Source organism: Nuphar pumila, chromosome 6 (assembly GCF_984573655.1).
Source record: "Nuphar pumila chromosome 6, dmNupPumi1.hap1.1, whole genome shotgun sequence".
NCBI classification, from domain to species: Eukaryota; Viridiplantae; Streptophyta; class Magnoliopsida; order Nymphaeales; family Nymphaeaceae; genus Nuphar; species Nuphar pumila.
In genome coordinates this window covers 85,976,567-85,997,600 of record NC_143254.1, presented here as the reverse complement: position 1 = coordinate 85,997,600, position 21,034 = coordinate 85,976,567, and positions in this window count along the sequence as shown.

Sequence of the window (21,034 nt, the reverse complement as noted above, 5' to 3'; positions counted from 1 at the left end):
TTTTCAATTTCAGAAGGTTCGTATATGGGTTACAAACATCAAAAAATGTGTGCATTTAATATGTGAATCTCTTTAGTTGAGATTCAAGTTAGCAAGTTTGCATTTTTGTTTATGTGAATTTCATTTAAGTCCGCAAAATGTTCATGTGAATCTCTTTTTTATTGTGATGTGAGCTTCGAACGACGTTCCTATATAGCGTGTGAAGCTCAACAAATTCTCTTGTATGAAAGGTAAAAATGTCTTACAAAAGTCAAGAATAAAAAAATTTGGATATAAAGAGGATCTCGACAAATTGTGAGTCATTTCAAATAATGCATCATTTTACAATGACAATACAGTTATTTTTTGAAGAAAAAATATATGGCAATTTTATACCACCATAGCCTCTGACAGGACACACCCCGTTTACATATGTTTAAACTCTAAAAGCAAAATGTTACTGTTGAGTTTATTATTTTCATGAATTAAAATTGACTTTTTTTTAAAGGCAAGTTGGGGTTAGGAAGACCCCACCAATTATTATTTAAGGTGCCACCCGGTTTTAAACTTGCAACATGATTGGCAAATTAAAGTTGACTTAAATATGATCTTTTATATCATTTTTTAAACCACCCTTATTTTGATGAATCATGAGCCATTGATTTCACCATTTCAAAACGTCTTATAGAATACTAAATAAATAATGCTATAAACAATCTATAAAGTTTGATTTACCATTTAGTGGCTAGATCTATGCAAACAAGAGTTTATACCACCATATGGCATCACAGTACAAAACCACTATATATATATATATGAAAAAGTGGTAAGCCTACCACTTTTCTAGCCTACCGCCAACCTATTGTGAGTGATCAAGTGTTTTAAAGTTGTGTAGATATATTCGACATTATTGATTTGATGAGAAACAACACTTGGATCATGTTTTTTTATAAAAAAAACATAATTTTTTATGCCTTGAATATTTATGAAAATCTTACATGGTTGATTTTTAAACCTTATAAAAGCCTACTTGCATGTGAGAATTGGATGATCCAAATATCAATTCCTATATAATCAGGCATGTAGAACAAATTTGTATGGTCAATTTCAAGAAAAACATGTAAAATCCCCTTCAAAAGCCAGTAAGCCAAAAAAGTGGTAGTTAGATGCCACACATATGAGTATGTGGTAGCTGACTACCACTTTAGAGAGAGAGAAAGAGAGAAAGAGAGAGTAGCTATAACCTTAGGTGCCTATGGCAGTAATGGCAGCCTACCGCAAGCAAAAGGGGAAGAGGGGGGGAGGGGGGTGTTCCAAGTAATTTTTCACAAATCTGACCACGCATATGCCTTTGGCACTTGGATTGTATTTTTTCGATAAAAAAGCATGATTTTTTAAGCATTGGATACTTATAATGTTATAAAATTTTACATCATCGATTTTTAAACCTCGTGGAACACATCTGTATAGTCATATTTGAGAAAAACATAAAAATAACCCTTCAAAAGCCCCATAGGCACACATCTGTGTTGGCAGCTTTTATATATATATATATATATATATATAAGCTTCATTGAGCTTGTCAAAACTTGAGCCTGGGTCTTTGTGCTTCAACTGAACTGAAGCAACGAAGCCCCATTACAAGGCGGGTTGGGTAGGGGTGGTGCTGAATTGAACTGAACTCAAACAATACAACAACAACAACAACAACAACAACAACGCCTTCATCCCAAACAATTGGGGTCGGCGATATGAACCAAAAAGAAAATCATTTTGGGTCCTCCACATGAATCCTTCTCCTCCAATCATTTCTATCCAATGTCATGTCCTCGGTGAGGTTCAATGCATTCATATCCTTTCTTATCATCTCCATCCAAGTCTTCTTAGGCCTACCCCGACCTCTTTTAGCTAATAAATTTTCCCATTTCTCCATCCTTCTAACCGGAGCATCATTAGGCCTTTGCCGAATATGCCCAAACCATCGTAAGGTGGGTTGGGTGGGTGGTGTTGAGCCATTTTAGGGGTTTCTTTTTGGATGAGCATTGTAAAGTGGGGTTTAGATGGGTTATAGATTATGTGAGGGTCGTATAATCTAGTGCTGCAAAAATGTTCAAAGTGAGATGTTTTTTTCTAATCAAAGGTACTGCAAAATGTACACAGTTTTTTTTTAAGAAAATGTACAAAGTTAGATTTGAGAGCTCGATTTGTTTTGGTGAATTTCATTCAATTTTTTTTGGTGTTGGTAGGTTTGGTTGGTGTCATGATAGTTGTGTCAATGGTGTGCATATATCATATGATGAAGAGAACCACACACGCAGAAAAAAGGCCCTTGAAGATGGTGCTCTTGGTTTCAGTGTGTTTCCAAAATATCGTTTTGCCAACGTGTGATATTGAGAGATGGAGTTGCCAAAAAACTCCTCGTGAAAGTTGTTGAAATGTGGTGTTGCCAACACCAGCCCCAACGTATTTTTCAGCAACGCCACTGCTGCCAAACAGCAAGAGGGTATGGGAGCATGGTGGAAACCACAACACAACTGACGATTCAAGGGTCCCAAACATAGCCTAAGATTCAAAGGATTGATTTTGTTTTTTGTTGAATTTGAAATTGCTCCATCTACACTAGATAAAAGGAATACAGGGCATTTATAAATAAAATGAAGAAAATTTTGGCTTGCAACATCCTGCACATTAAAATATAAGAAAAAAAAATCGACTTTCAACATCCTGCACTAAAAACTCATGAAAATATATTAAATGATATATGAAAACATATGATAACTCTCATTAGGCTACGAAAGGAATGAGGCAAATCTTATATTCAAACTTGCAGAACATCTGCAAAACTACGCCCTTCCCGGCATCATGGATCGTCTACAGTAGATCTCAATGCTATTTGGGGCATTGGAAAAAGGATTTAGTGATGTTAAACCAGGAAGCCAGAGTACGTGAACCTTAGAAGGCATAGTAAAATAGTAAATATGGAGAGAGAGAGAGACTTATCTGGCTTCTAAGGTTTGCCGTTATTAGAACTGATATCTTAGACGTGAGAAAGTGGGAACCGTATGGAGAGAGAGAGAGAGAGCGCGCGAGAGAGAGAGGGTGTTTCCTATTTTTTTGGATTTCTGTCTAAAGCAGTTACCTACGGATGCAGAATAGTAACAGCATATTATAACTGCCTCCAGCGTACTCTCAAAGAGGGGTGTGAAAAGGCATAAGCATCGAGAAAGTGACGAGACACCAGCAGTGCAGCATCCCTGCACACTAGCAGAGAGTAATCCAGACAAGATTTTGTCTGGAATAAACAATAAATAGATATTTCAACAGTTCTGTTTATCCATATAGAGCAAATGCACATGATCTGTTAAGAACAAAGAACAATTTTGCAATCCCCATTGTTGGATCATATTTCAAATCGTATCGTTTCAATCAACAGCATGATATAAAACAGATATAAATCAACATGAAAATCATGATAGACAGTTGATCGAAACATGAAAAGAGAGCAAACATGTCGGTTTTTGCATTATAGCAAAATCCAAACAAAGACAAAACAACAGACAGTTGCATAGAACACAATAAAAACAACCAAAGCATGTTAATGTTATGTAATAAGCTAAGGCGTACGAAAGTACTCCCCTTAAAGAAGATTCACCCCCACATACAATGCAAACAGGGTCTGGCATCCTTCCTCCAAGATACAATAGCCTCGACGATCAGGATCGGTGCACTCCAACGAATCGTCCTTCGAAGACAACCTCTCTTAACCGCTGTGCAGAAAACCCCTTTCTGAGAAAACTCAAGAAAAAGAGAGTGAGAGTAGTAGGGAGAGAGAAAATGCAGAATCAGATATCCTCTGAATTATGTGTGTATCATATATCCATAACCCCAACCCTAACCACGTTTTTATAACCCACAAACGGTTACAAAAACATGGAAGGGACCTGACTAGCACTTCTGACAACTAAGATCATATCCGGTGCCCCCACAACCACATCCATGTGACATAGGAGACAAGCCAAAAAGTCAAATTTTCTACAATCAATGCCAAAATGTATAGTCCAAACCAAGATGTCCCGAACGGGCACATTTTAGATTCAGTGCAGTAGCTTCACAAATCAATAGGAAACTAATTAAAAAATATCAATTGCACGCCCTCAGATAATCTGTAATATGTGAACATAAATTACCTTGAATCTTGAAAAGTATTTGGATGTCTTTTTTAAGGAAAAAAGTATTAGGATATCAAAGTATACATATAAAAGATCCTAGATGCAACAACATGACCAAACTAACTCACATAACATGAACTGCCCACATTGAAAATATTATGAAAACAATAGATGCTTTAAAGTGCAAACAGAAAATCAGAGATATTTGGAGAGAAATTCCAGCAAAAGTTTCATAAAAGCTACATACAAGTGAAAGTTCCAAGGGCATCAAGAAAACGAATGATATCAATAGAAATTGAAGATTAATAATATATGCCAAATAAAAAATATCTGACAACTTACAAGGGAACATTCTTCCACAAATATTCCTATCCTTGTCATGGAATATGACCTGTTGCACAACAATTTCGCAGTCAATTCTAGTGTATCATTAAATAGCAACAAGCAGAACAACATAGCATAACCATAAAACTACATCAAGGAAGAAGAGAACAAATGCAAAATTGATAAAGCTCAATTACAAAGGTATTGCACCTTATTGAAACTCTTCATCCAAGAAAGAGGCACGGGAACTAGGAAGAGACATAAACATGAATAAGTAAAAACACATTAACAGAAGAAAATATGCACAATGAGTTTAATTTAGATGACAGTGCTCAAAATATTATTTGCGTGCAGGAATTGCCTATGCATTTTTCACCCAACTCACCATCCAAATCAACTACCATATAAGTTAAGAATCACGCTATAATAGCTAAGACCATAATCTGTCTTACTCAGATTCCTCCAATTAAAGTTGTAGCCAGAAATAATAAGTCAGGTGCCAACTTTTCAGGGTCTCATGATCCAAAATCCTAGGAACTGAGCTCCTTCATGAGATTGACATGCAGAAATTCTTTTCTTATATGCAAGGAAATGGTCCCAAATCCAACACATCAACATCAAGAGCCATAATTTTGTCAATTAGAAAATGACTTTTTGGGTTTTCTAAACCAATTAACTCTTAAAGCACACAGCCACAATACTTTGGTCAACTTTCAGATGGATAACTGACGCAAGTGGTTCACATAGGGCTCACCGACCACTGTTGATTTTTTTCACCTTGATGGTTTGTGGCCCCATGTTATTGGCTTGAATTTAAGAAAAAAAAATGATAACTCACTTTTTATGAAATTGCAAAAATGCTAGAAAAACAAGGTTAGAGTTATGATTTTTATTGTACTGCACAAAATTACCAATTGTGTATATTAGTAATACCCGTGGTTGTCGCCCACACCATAGTTGTCAGACATGATAAAAAAACATGGTAGGGACCGAAAGTTCAGCCAATGTTCAAATGCACATGCATGGCTGAAGTTTTTGTGTGTGTCTGCATGCATGCATGTGTGTGTGTGTGTGTGTGTGTGTGTGTGTGTGTGTGTGTGTGTGTGCGTGTGCATGTTGGGATGGGTTGCATTTAATTGGGTTTGGGGGCTTACCAACCACCCCAACCTGGGATCTCTCAGTTAAGATAGCGAGACACTCCAGCTATCATATTTGACCCTCGTCACCCAATATTGTTATTAAAAGAAAATTTCTTAGATGAATTGAAAATAAAAATTTTCTCATGAATATGTCAGAAAAAAAATTTCATACTCAAGAAGAGAGTTTTTTGGAGAAAGAGGGTATATCTTCCTTTTTTTCTTAAAGATTTCAATGTTTTTAAAATCTCATGGAAGAATGTGATAAGACATTTTAGAAAAATTTTCAATAATAATTAAGAACTTAAAGAACCAGCAATATCGGTGGTGTATGTGCATACCCATGCACACATGCACGATATTTGGAAAATGATTGAAGCATGGTTCTTTTCTTAACACGGTTTTGCGGTTGTGTTTTCCAGCCATAACATGGCTAGATGAGAAAAGTGTGTATATTTGGAACTCATCTCTCTCTCTCTGTGTGTGTGTGTCCGACATACTTGGACTCCAAATGTTATGCTATATTGGTTGAAAAATGTTTGACATAGAACTATGATGCAACCACAAACTTACTAGTTATTGAAAAAAATAACAATAAAACGAGAATTTCTCGTGTTGAATGAAAAATAAACATAACAAAGTTAGGTAATAAATCATATTTATCATGTTATTTGCAAATTGACCTCAGAAAGCCACAAAAGCAAACGAAATGCAGTAATTCTCAAGTTAACTCGATAATGTTGAGGTATAATCAGAATATCTGTTTCTTGGAATTTATCACAATTTTTTCATTCACATATATAGTTTGTCAATATTTTTCTTGATAATGGTTTCAAGAAATTCTAAATTCTCTCAACCAGTGTTGTCAAAAACACGCCTCAATTCGCAAAAAATGTGACTCACCTCAAGGCGAGTCCCCTTATGCCTTGAGGCGCATGTAAAAAGTGCAAAGCCCTTGAGGCGTACGCCAAGGCAAGGTGCACCCATTTTTTTAAATGGTCAAATGGGGTCAAAGCCCCCATTTGACCAATTTTTGGGGTCAAATAGGGAGGCCCCCGGTCCTAATTAGGGTCGGAGGCCTCCCTTTTTTCTATCTCTCGTCTCTCCTTACTCTCTCGCTTTACCTGCTCTCTGCTCTCTCATCTTTCCTTGCTCTTTGTCTCTCTCACTGCTTCCTAAAAGTTTTAAAATTGATGATTTCTTTCCACCAAAAGTGTTTTAAAAAGTTTAGTCCCATATCTAAGAGAAATCAGTTTTTCTAGTGGTTTAAATACAGACTTTGTTCTCTATTATATACTTTGGTAAGCCTTGTGTCCATGGGTGGCTTGCGGACGTTGTTGCGCATCGTGCAGCAACGGACGCGCCGTTCGCGCGCGCGCGTGCGCAAGGGTGCTTGAGGCGCAATGTGGCGTTTTGATGGCGCACTTTGCACTTTGCACTTTGCAGCGGTGCGAGGTGCATATGAGGCGCAAATATCCGTTTTTATTTTTCGGTTTTGAGATATCTGGCCGTTTGAAAAGTTATAATATCATTTATATTGAGTTTAAGGCGCTTTGTGACTGTTGGACGGTTTTGGAGGCCTTTGATTAACAGTCAAAGGTGGGTGACCGTTCAGGTATCTTTTCGTACTATTTTCAAACCGTTAGATTTATGGCCATTAATCTCATTTATCGCAAAACGTTTTGGTCTCTCTAAAAGTCTATAAATTCTTCTATTTTCGTCTTTTGAAGATCATCAGAATCTCTGACTCTCCATTTTTCTCCTTTCTTTCTTCTCGGTTTGGCTTGCAGAGTTCATGTGTGGTAGAGGTCATCTGTTCTTGCGAAGCAGTGACTCTCTTGAGGTTCAAGCCTAGTTGTATCCTGGGAACTCAGTCGTAACAAAACCCTTTTTCGCATCTTCGGAATTTCCGGAGTGGGGCGATTGAAGTTCTAAAGATAGCGATCTTAAGAACGTGCCTCTAGGCTTGAAATCTCTTTTCAGAAATCCAATTTTCACCAGGTTGGTATAACACTCGTCTCTCCCTACTCCTTGCCCTCTCACTCTCCCTACTCTATGCTCTCTCGTCTCTTACTGTCTCTCTCTCTCTCTCTCTCTCTCCCTCTCTCTGCGAACAGGAAGAAGAATAACAAGAAGAGAGGTACACAATTTTTTTTCTTTTTTCCTCTGTCGCCCCTTCCTCTTCCCTCTCATAAAGAGGGAACCCTAATCAATTCCCCATTTTTCTATGAAAAAGAAAAGAAAAAGGAAAGGAAAAGAAAAGGAAATTGGGGTGGTTTTTGAAGGGTCGTAAACCCTTTAGTTACTTCCCTTTTTATTTTTATTTGTTTAATATTTTTCTTAATGGGATCATAAATTTCTAGATATTACCTTTTTGAGGCCTTTGTTATTTTCAGAACAGAGGCTCTGTTTCTGGGAAACTCCAGAAATAGTTCCTCTCTCTAGAAAATACTCGAGACAAGATCATATTTTTTGTTTTATTCAGAACAATCCCTAAACTTTTTGAATTTATAGAAAAATCACCAGATTTTTTTGTTTAACTCAGAAATTTTTGAATTTTTTATTTTAGACTTCAAAATTGTTATTTTTTCCTAGAACTACTTTTAATTTTTTAAATTTTGCAGAAAAGTATATTTGGTTTGCAGAATACCTCCCAGAGCTTTATCCAAATAGGTTTAGATCTGGATTGGATCAAATTGGTACATGTAGTTTAATATAAGCCTGGTTGAATCTGGTAATCTTTTTTTGACCTAGTTATAATCTATTTGGATCTCTACCATGATATGGGAGAGAAATTTTTAGAATCCATATATTTATTGGATCATAAAATGATTTGCATGAATGCATATTATTTTGATAAGTTGTATATGTTCTCCATGTTCGGATCCTAATATATACATATATATAGATCTGGATATGATAAGACTTACTTTTGATCCAGTTTTTTTATATGAATCAAGTTTAATTGAATTAGAATCAATTAAAATTGATGTTTGGGTCAAGAGTGAAACTTATCAGTATTTGATCAGATGTTTGGATCTAGTAAGATGGCATAGACTTTGGTTTGATCCAGTAAAACAATATTGGATCTGGATAAACCTGTATGGATTTGGATAGATCAAATTAATTGAGTATAGATCCAATTAGATTAGTTTTGAATCTAGACAATGTTATTGGATCTTATTGTACTTGAATAGATCAGAATGTATTTATTTAATAGTATATAGATCTATATTTAATTCAGAGATAGATCAGGAAATATACTCATGGATATAGGACATGAAACTAGTTTTGATCTAGGTTTTATCTAGAAAGTATCAAGACTGGATATTGGATATTATAATAACATATTTTATATGGGTCCTGGTTTGACCCGGATAGATCCATATAAAGATAATATTGGATATAAGATATGGATCCATTTGAATTTGGAATATATGGATATGGATTTGGACTATAGACAAATCCTTTTATGATCCATGCTTTTATTTTGCATGGATCAATTTGAATTTTAATATGAATCATGTTGAACTTGATATATAACATCTCATCCTAATTAGATATGGATTCATACCGATCCAATGAATTTGGACTTAGATCTTGAGTGAATCCATTAATGGACATGAACTTATATGTTCACAAGCTTATGACTTGATTAAATCTTTGGAATTGGCTTATCATGTTTGGCATATCCAAATAATAATGGAATAACTCTGGTGAAATTTAGATCTGGATATATCGATCCAAAATGATCAAGTGGCGATTAACCTGATGAGAATTTAAATATGTTGCATATGATGATAATGCACATGGATAATGAGAGTATTGACTATGGTGAAAGTTTTAAAAAGTTAAAGTATTTGTTATGTTTGACAAATTATACTTTATTACAGATCCATAAGTTGATAAAATTCATAGTACTCTACTATTATGCATGTGAACATAATGATGTCCTATGGTATGATCATGAAAAATCAATAAGAACCTCATGACTTATGTGAGACCCACATTATGATATATTCACTTGGCTCTAGAATTATGTATTACATGGTTAAGTATGCAGTGGATGATAAATATTAAAAATAAATTGTTGCACATTATATTGCACATTAAGGGTTATGATGAAAATTATAACATGATGAAAAACCCATATAGTTATGTGAAATGAGTGCATGAAAGGATCATGATGAAAAATCAATCTAGTATGTGAAAATCCTCATGATGGTGATACATCATGAAGCAAAAGTTGAGCTAGTGTATGTAAAACTACATGATGTCATAGCCAAACCCATATTATATATAGAAAAGTATCATTATTCATATGATAATAAAAAAATTATATGACTGTGAGAAATAACCCATAGCATGTGTGAAAAATACCATATTAAAAATGAAGAAAATATCCATATGACTATATAGTAACCCATAGCATATGTGGAAAACCTCATACTTGATAATGATGAAGAAAATTCACATGATTATGTGATAAATAACCCATAACATGTGAGAAAATCATCATTGCTATAACTCATGAAATTGTGCAAGGTTATTTGGTGCATGTTTTATCATGAAATGCTATATGTGATACATGATGCACTAGTTATAATACAATGTGGGTGTTTGCCACGTATGGCCAAGTGAGAGATGTTGGATCCATAAATTGAATCTAGTATAAGAACTAGATCCAATGTAGGATTCAGATCTAGTGTGGTCATAAGGTTTCATACATCAAATTTAATAGGCCACATTTGTGGGCTCATTTAGTGTGTTATGGGTGGTTACAACCCCGTATTCATTGATAAGTTATAGAATATGGTGGGCTCATAACTCGGTGATTGTTATGTTGGGAAGGTAACTTCTATTTCAAGGAAGGCTTTAAGAGCCCAACACATGTGCATAAGAAGATAGATGATCCAAGTGTGATATCCCCCATGACGCGGACCATTTATCAGACATCTATCATCCTTCTTTCCTCTCTCTTTTCTGGTGCTCCACCCTCTCTGCACACATCATGATCCAGAAACTTACATTGTTTCATGTTTTTCCTTACTCCTTTCTCTCATTTTCTTAAGTGAAAACCATGTGCACTTTGCACTGGAACCTCTTGTGTGCAACTGCTTTCATTTGTTCTAGAGGTTAAAATTTGCTTATTGACAGAATATTGATGGTAGTGGGCCGTGTATGTGCACCCTTCTCCTCCAATGAAAAGCAAAAGAATTCTAGTGAACTCAAGAATGGAGGTTCCCAACTAGCAACAAGGTCTTGGTAGCCTTGGTGGACCACCACCCCCTCCCCCCTTCCTCTCTCATTTTTCTAACATTTTCTATTTTATTTTTCTTATACTATATAAACAAGTACAAATTTTTCATTTAGAAAATTTATCATATCAAAACTTCTCATAGTCAAAATTTTCTTATTTTATGAAAATTTTCTTGCTTCTAAACATGCCTTAAGTGTGTGTCGATTGTGGTACCAAGAGGTATGTTGTTGATTTACAGAAATGTAATATCTAAAAGCAAAATTTACTGATAGAATATTGTTTGTCATTAACTAATTATTATTTTCATCTGTTAAAGCTTGGTCCCAACTTGATGTTTGAGCATTTATAAACTATCATTTTTTCATGAATTATGCAACCAAACAAAGCTAGTCAGGCATTTGCATTTCAAATTCTTACCTTTGAAACCAAATATATTGTTCTACAAGTTGCTATGTGTGGCTGAAGGTCTTGATGACCCTACGCTATTGTTCAGATTCCATTGGGTTGACCTGGTTTCATTGGTCTTAGCTTGCCATACTTATGGTCACCATCCCAGTGGCATAGAATTTTGGGGGAACCCCTTATAGTCTCATGTATAGTTGACAATAGAAAATATCCAAATACAATAAAAAAAGGTCTCTTGTATAGATATAAAATATCCTGATACAATAAAAAAAGATTTAAGAGAAGTGTATAATGATATTTGTCATTTAAAAAATAGTACTGAATGAGAACGATATTATTACTTAGCATAACATAGTTGGTTTTCTAGATATCTCAATTTAATTTATATGTTAAAACATATTCATTGTTGTTTTTATTATATTGGATGCAATTGAATGCCTTCTTAAATCTAAGGAATGAGATTTGTTATTAGAGCATTTCAAATGCACATAGGGTGCATTTGAACACCATGGATCTCTAAGGGAGATCCAGATCCAAATGACACATAGATTTAAGTATAAGTCTCTCTGTAAAGCCTATAAAATTTTGAGTTTTAGAAATAAATAAGAAGAAAATTCTTTCTAAGTTTTATGTGTATTTATTTGTGGTATTTCATGCTCATTTTTGGCTAACAAGGGTAAAATTGGCATTTTTTAAATAATTTTAAATATTTAACCATTATTTATATTATTTTATGATCAAAAACATATTTTTATGAGGTTTGTAATATATTGGAGTGACATTATCAAATTTTGAACTTAACTAGATGTATTTTTGAAGTTTGCAAAAAAATTCTATCAAAAGGCATTTGGTCATTTTAATTAAATAACTATTTTATTTTGTCAAAATGCTTAACAAAATATTATTAAAATAAATATTTTTTAAGGATTTTCTAAGTCCTAAATACATTTCAAAGTTTTAGAAATGAAATTGTATTTTTAATTTGGAACTTGTTTTCCAAGTGGGTTCAGACCCAATGGGTCGACCCAAATTAAAGTTTTTATGAATTTGAAATAAGTAAATAAAACTATATTTTATTCTATTTTGGAACTGAAAATGTTGTACATAAATATAGGGAAAATAATATGAAATGTTAATATTTTTTTAGTTTAGTTTTGTTGTTGAAACCGATTAGGATTTGGGACCGAACTGGACCCGGATTGGACCCCACTCCCTTGGGTGCAAGACCCAAGGGAGAGTCGACTAAGGTGGAGTTCACTAGGGCCTTCGACCTCCCATAGTATTCTCTTCCTCGTTTTTAATCAGCCCACCCTCTCTCTCTCTCTCTCTCTCTCTCTCTCTCTATCTCTCTCCCTTATTGTTTCTTCTTTTCTAAGTCGTGAACCCCTCTTTTATTCTATTCCTTCTTTCATTCTTCATGAAAACTGTGCCAGCACCTTGGGATTGATGCCACTTGCTACAGCCTCATCTCCAGCCCACCATTTTCCATGAGTGAGTATTCCTCTTCACCATCTAATTCTTCTTCTTCTTCTTCATCGAATTTCTTGAGAGATTGACCTCTCTCTTCTCTTTTTATTGCTTTGGATTTTTGCACAAACCTACCCGGCCCTTGCCTTATGATTCATGCTGCATTTTTGGAGATTCGCATCACCTCCAACCACCATTGATGCCTAAGTAAGCGGCTTCTCCTCCATCTTCTTCTTCTTCATCGATTTTTCTTTTTTGGGGGGCATTTTCTTCTAGTCGATTTTCCTAAATGGGAGTTTCTTGATTTGTGTGACTAATTCATAGCTTTGAGAATCGTGCCCTATGGTTTAACGTCATCTCCATCAGCATATGTGTGGATTTAGACTTTTTCATTTTCATCTTTCATTTTCCTTTGTTTTGATCAATTTCTTCGAGGAAATTGAGTTTTCTTGAAAATCGGGTATATTGGAAAGCATGTTGTAGCATTGCAGCCACCTAAATTTGCATGCAAAATAGAGAATATGCTTATCACTGACGATCAGCACAACCCTTGCTGTTTTTTGTATTGTTTCATTCTGTTTTTGTGAAATCAGCTTACTTGATTTTTTATTTTTCGTTAATTTGTGTACCAAAAGACATTTTAACACCTTCACAATGTTTGTGCAGCCTTGTAGCACTCTCTATCAAACAGAGAGTGCTCCAACTGAGCGTAGATTGCTGTTGTTACTTGGTGGTGCACGTGCACACCAAGTGTTTGGTGAATTGCCAAAGAGACAATTCATTGCGAATTTTGCAGGACCTCTTGAACTTTTAGGTTTTGCCACACATTATCGAATCTACACGGGTAGGATCTCTGAAGTAAACTCGTAGAATCAGTAATTAGGTTGTGTATCATTATGTTGCATGATTTGTGTAGCGTAGTATCATGTTTAGCGAATTATAAATTGAGATGCCTAATTGGTTGATTATATCATGATTTAAATTATTTAATATAATGAGCATGTACTTAGAATAATTAAATTAGTTTATTTAATTTTGTAATACATGTTTATAATTATAAAAATTTGGTTTATGCATTGAGAATTATGCCGTATGCTAACTATTCGATAAAATACTTAAGAGAGTGAAGTCTTCCAATTTAGAAGCGGTTTTGAATGAAATTTCAAATTAGTTTTCAAATATAGGTCATGTGTATTTAAAACTACATTTTGAAGAGTTTTATTTCATAATTTCGTCATGATTATGAAATTGTATGAAAGTGTCATAAAAATGCATGTAGGCATACGCAAATGTGCATAGTTATCCATGTTAACATGTGCATCGTAAGTACGGTTTTTGCATGTGCTCATGCATTGTTTATTGTATTGAAAGTGCTTAGACGCACATATAAATTCATATTAGAATTTCATAAATTCTTAATATGTATATATCATGAAAATATGCAAATTGTCATGCATGTACCACAAATAAATGATACTAAATACTAAGTATTGCATGTGACTAAAAAGCCAAAGCGCATAAAAATCCAATAAAATATGCAAATCGAGTAAATACCCATGATAAGTAAAAATAGATGCAATAGCATCACAAAAATAAAATTTATAGTTTGGAGATTATGCTAAGAATGATTTGAATGTATGAGAATATAAATATTCTTCTATTATGGTTCAAGAGATTATGTTTGACATGATTTTAAATAACGGGATATGAAATGCTTTTGTAGGTACATGTGTGTATATACTTGATTGAATTGAATGTTGTGTGATTGATATGAACGCATGGTTAAATAGAATATTTGTGCAAATACTGCATGTGAATTATGCATGTATGCAATGAATGTATCATGCATATAAATTTGAATTAAATGATTCATGCATAAAGGCACGAATAGATCATGACATATATCATGTATCAAAGCATATTTGAATGAGCCATGTATATGAGCATTGACGGTTTAGACATGCATAAGAGCATAGACTATTGAATCATGTATGAGAGTATGAAAGGGTTATCCTATGAGATAATAATACTAGAATATAACCTATGACTTAATAATAAAGATAACCCTGAGACCATGGGTCCACTTTAGGCCCCAGTAAAGTTGGGCTCTCAGAGATGATTGGGTCCGTAGTTAGCCAGCGGGGGGATTTTACTGACTCTGACACCAATGGGCAAACATGGTAGTGGCATTTAGATCTCGCCAGCTTATCAGCGCTTTAAATCACTCCTGTTGCACCACGATGTCCTCGAGCAATGCTTGTGCTCGACCGACAAGGGCCCTCAGTCTGTCGTACCTCGCCCTCGACTGCTTTGTTTGTGCCAATATCAACTTTTGTGGGAGATTCCAAGACGTCGACAAAAAATCTCTTGATTGTCCTCCTTCTGTGCAATGTGGCTACATCGGATCCGATGATGACGTCCATAGGAATGATTATCAACTCGAACTTGGTGCTAGAGGCACTACTAGACTCAAGCTACATGGATTTGGTAGAGAGGGTGGAGAAGGTGCTACTCCTATAGACGTTGGAGGAGGCGGTCGGGAGGCACAATATCACCATTTTTGCCCCTCAGGCGCGACCTTGACCTTGAGTTCTACTGCTTCCTACTTGAGCCCGACAACCTCACTTTGACAGAAGTGTGACGGAGGGGTCGTTGTCGCAACCTTTCTCCTCTACAACTTCCTCCTCTTCTTTCCTTTTTTTTTTCTTCTATAGATTCCAGCAACCGCTTACCTTCGGCGAGGAGAACCACTGATTGTGGCTCTCAACCAGTGGGAGGGCTTCCCTTTTTCACCCTTCTCTGTCGCTCCTCATCTTCTGACAACACCACTGATGGGGCACCAAGCACCGCCAACAGGTGACTGTTGCCTCTATCATCGGTTGTAAACTCGACAGAGAAGGGGTTTTTGCTCCACCTCTAATCCGAGCACCACCACTGGCTATCTGCGGTGGCTCCACCACCTTTGGTAGCTCTGTAGGTTTTTCGAAAGATGATCTAGGTGTCGAGGCCAAATCCATTGACTTGTAGGACGTGGATGACCTCTGATCGCTTGAAGAGGTAGATCAATGGCTAAACGCTGAAGAAGTCATCAGTGGAGTGCTTATTGCCCCACTTCTTGATGCTAACATGCAGGACACAATCTCAAAGTTGAATGTCTCATTCCTGAAGAGGTGGCCATGGAAGTCTCCACTCACCACCATCGATCGGTACGACATGAGGTTGATCCCTACCTTTTTTTTTTTAGCTCCTCCGTCAGCTTTGTCGGACCCAACTGATCGGTGAGGCTCGATCGTCTGCACTCTTGTTCTTTTTTTTTTTTTCTACCAATGGTGTCTAAACTCCGACTCTATCATCGCGTAATTCATGGTCTATCTCGGTGCAACGACTCTGGTGCTGACTCCTTTGTTCACCCATACCATGCTATGATACTAATGTAAGTTTCTGGATCATGGTACGCACAAAGAGGGTAGAGCACCAGAGAGAAGAAAGGAAATGATGAAATTTTTGATAAACGGCTTACTTCACATGGATATCGCATTTGGATAATCTATCTTCTTGTGCGCAGGTGTTGGGCTCTTAAAGCTTTTCTTGAAGTAGCCGTTACCTTCCCAATATAATAGTCATTGAGTTATGGGCCCACAACATTATGTAACTTATCAATGAATGTGAGGTTGTAACTACTTATAACACTAAATGAGCTCACAAATGTGGCCCGTTGAATTCGATGCGTGAGACCCTATGGCCTCACTAGATTCACACTACAACAAAGTAGTAGATTAGCGACGACCACATTCTGTCGCTAACATGGTTAGCAACGGATTAGCGACAACGAGGCGGCAGTATGCTTACGTCGCGAATATTTCGACGCTAACTGGCGACGGAATTATTCCGTCGCCAGGTCCGTCGCTACTGGCGACGGACTAACGAGCGCTATATTCCGCCGGTACTAAACGACGACCATGGCTTGGCGACAGATTTACTTCCGTCGCTATGCCGTCGCTAGATTTATATGAATAGCGACGGATGGTTCCGTCGCTAATCCATCGCAAACACAAAAAAAAATAAAAAAAAAATTATTTGAAAATTAAATACCGAGAACTGTACAATTTATATTTTCTGTACAATTTATATTTCCTGTAAATAAAAAACAAACCACACAAAAAATTTCATATAACAAGAATCTACAATAATTAATCGTTCCACCTTAAAATTAACAAGTTTAATTATTTACAATTCAACAATTACAATTAGGAAACATAAAAAAATAGAACTTCTTCAACACAGTTCTCTAATCATTGCCAAGATTTTGTGCGTTTTCTTGTTCATTGTCTTTATCTGTCCCTTCAGCTCCACTACGCTGATTATCGCTAGCAGCCTACACAAGAAAAGAACAGTCACTATTGATAAACAAAATATAATGAAATAAATTACACACTATATGTGATTTTATCATGTGCTCATGTGTGATCTAAGGCAATAAAAAAACTCTATATGTGATTCTATCATGCTCATATGTGTGTTAAGGCAGTCAAAAAATTGAATATGTGATTATAGCATGTTCATATGTGTTCTAAGGCATCTAGAAAAACTCTATATGTGATTCTACCATGCTCAGATGTGCTTTAAGGCAGGCAAAAAACTATATATGTGATTCGATCATGCTCGTATGTGTGCTAAGGCAGTCAAAAAATTGAATATGTGATTATAGCATGCTCATATGTGCTCTAAGGCAGGCAAAACAAAATAATTTATATGTGATTCTATCATAAGTGATATATGTTCTAAGGCAGTAAAAAAACTCTATATGTGATTTGTGCATGCTCATATGTGTGCTAAGGCAGTCAAAAAACTGAATATGTGATTATAGCATGCTCATATGTGTTCTAATGCAGTCAAAAAAACTTTATATGTGATTCTATCATGCTCATATGTGTTCTTAGGCAGTCAAAAAACTGAATATGTGATTATAACATGCTCATATATGCTCTAAGGCAGGCAAAAAAATTTATATGTGATTATAGCATGCTCATATGTGGTCTAAGGCAATAAAAAAACTCTATATGTTATTATAGCATGCTCATATGTGCTCTAAGGCAGGCAAAAAACTCTATATGTGATTCTATCATGCTCATATGTGCTCTAAGGCAGGCAAAAAGTTATATATGTGATTCGATTATGCTAGTATGTGTTCTAAGGCAGGCAAAAAAACTTTATATGTGATTATAGCATGCTCATATGTGCTCTAAGGCAATAAAAAAACTTTATATGTTATTATAGCATGCTCATATGTGCTCTAAGGCAGGCAAAAAACTTTATATGTGATTCTATCATGCTCATATGTGCTCTAAGGCAGGCAAAAAGTTATATATGTGATTCGATTATGCTCATATGTGTTCTAAGGCAGGCAAAAAAACTTTATATGTGATTATAGCATGCTCATATGTGCTCTAAAGCAATAAAAAAACTCTATATGTTATTATAGCATGCTCATATGTGATCTAAGGCAATAAAAAAACTCTATATGTTATTATAACATGCTCATATGTGTGCTAAGGCAGTCAAAAAACTGAATATGTGATTATAATATGCTCATATGTGTTCTTAGGCAGTCAAAAAACTGAATATGTGATTATAGCATGCTCATATATGTTCTAATGCAGTCAAAAAACTTTATATGTGATTCTATCATGCTCATATGTGTTCTTAGGTAGGCAAAAAAACTTTATATGTGATTATAGCATGCTCATATGTGCTCTAAGGCAATAAAAAAACTCTATATGTTATTATAGCATGCTCATATGTGCTCTAAGGCAGTCAAAAAACTGAATATGTGATTATAACATGCTCATATGTGTTCTTAGGCAGGCAAAAAGTTATATATGTGATTCGATTATGCTCATATGTGTTCTAAGGCAGACAAAAAACTGAATATGTGATTATACCTGAGAGGGACCTGGAATCGAAGATCCTCTGTCCAGAACAACGGCCTTGATCTCATTTCGGAGAAAGGGGGCGACGGTGTATTGGAAGTAGTTATTCAGTGATTCATTAACGATCTGACGTACATCATCACCGGAAAGAATAGTCGGCTGCTTGGAGCTTATGTCGGCGCAAGAAGTCGGTGAGCCGTAACTAGAAGAACCAATAACTGGTGAAGTGTTCATATTACTCCCAAACCCGAACACGCGACCTTTTTTGGGTTCACCTGCTGCAGTCACCCATGCTGTAGGATCAAATGATGGATGCTGAGTAGCGTCATCGCCATATCGCTCTACCATTTGTTACTCATATGCCTCATACAAAATAATGTTTAAAGTATTCATTAATAATTAATGATAACATTATGATAACTTGCATATATATTGCAATGATTATTAATAGAATAAATACATACCGTTGTCGTTCTCACCTTCTCTGATACGAAGACTCCCGTGGTCTTCTGTTTATGTGTTTCTACAAACACATCCTTATATGGTACACTGCCTCCTTTTTCTGCTTCTTGCGAAGTTAAATAATAAAAGATTTAGTACACAAGTTTGCAACAATACTTATAAAATTAATATTATATATTAATGAGTTACCATTTTCTTCTGGTGGCTCCCAAATGTCCTAGATTCACCTGTGTGTAGATGGGCTTCGGGCATCTTCGATCGATTTTATGCAGCCTTCGCAGAGCGATTTCTAAATGCATCTCCCGCCCACTTATCGCACATTTCATCCCAGTAATCTCTCCTGATAGTAATAGGACCATGGCCCTTCCACAGTAATGGATCATCTACTATGCCAGATGCTTTTTTTGCTGCAGTCTTCATAGTGTGCAACATGTCTGCAAATCGATTGGCAGCCACCTTCTGCCACACCTCCCTTGCATCATTTTCTTCTACCGTAGTTGCGAAGCGATTCGAAGCCTACAAATATTTTCAGAAAGTTAGTAGACATTGGTTAAATAAATTAAATATGAAACACATTAACTATGAGGAACAACTGTATACCGTGAATGAGGACCACAATCTGTCTAACACCTCCTTTGGGTACTCTTTCCATTGAGCAACTGGTCCTGGTAGATGTTGAAGAAGTGAATTCCTAATCTCCCGTACTACTTCTTGTGGCTCAAACCTCGTGCTGCACATGAATTGTTACACAATAAATATCAATATAAAATATTTAAAAGATATACAATAATTGAAAACAAAATACTTACGGTCGATTATCGATATACACTATTCGAATGAGTCTTCTTGTGCCAGCCTGAGAAGACCATGTTTCCTGTGTTGACTTGTGTGATCAACTGGTGTAGGTGGGTCATGTACATGCGCAACATCATCTGTAAAAAAATACATTAGAAATTCTCAGAATGCGCATTTGAACTAATCAAGCATCCAATTAGTTATATGATATACCTATCACAGGAGCCCGTGAAGATGAAGGTTGAGCCTGGCTACTACTGGATGAGCAACCACTATAACCTCCACGAACCATATTCTAACAAATAACATATGTCATACAATACATTCAAATAATTCACATCAAGTATTACAATGCATTCAAGTCATTCACATCAAGCATTGCAATGCATTCAAATAATTCAAATCATTCACATCAAGTATTGCACTAATTCAAATCATTCGTTGCATAAATTATAATACATTCAAATAATTGAAATCATTCACATCAAGTATTACAATGCATTCGAATCATTCGTATCAAGTATTACAATACATTGAAATAAATTTTTTTATCATTCACACCAAGTACTGCAATGCATTTAAATAGAATTTTGCTCACTAGCTTAAGAATTCTTCCTCGTCACTAGTTTGACTTTCTTCTTCTTTTTCTTCTTCATTGTTTGCCCATTCACTTGGTACATAATTTGGATCACATTCCTCTATGAATGTTTCATCGGCCAATGAAGATATGACATGCGTATCATGCGCAACATCGTGACCATAAGCGAAGTCATAGACATCATCTGATTGATAGTAATCGTTGTCTTCAGCTAACTCATCTTCCTGTAACTTATCATACTCGGGGTATAGTTTGGATTTCACCTTGCAAACTGCCCACCATTCATTTCTATCTGACTTTTTTATACTCGGATATGAAGTATAATAAACTTGTTGAGCTTGCGAGGCTAATATGAATGGTTCATATGTTCCAAACCTGGATTTATGATTCACCTCCACAATGCCTGAAGCTTTGTCGAGTCTTGTTGCAGTTGGATCAAACCAATGACACTTGAATATCGTAACCCTGTTATTCATGCCTAAGTAAGTCAACTCCATTATTTTCTCTAT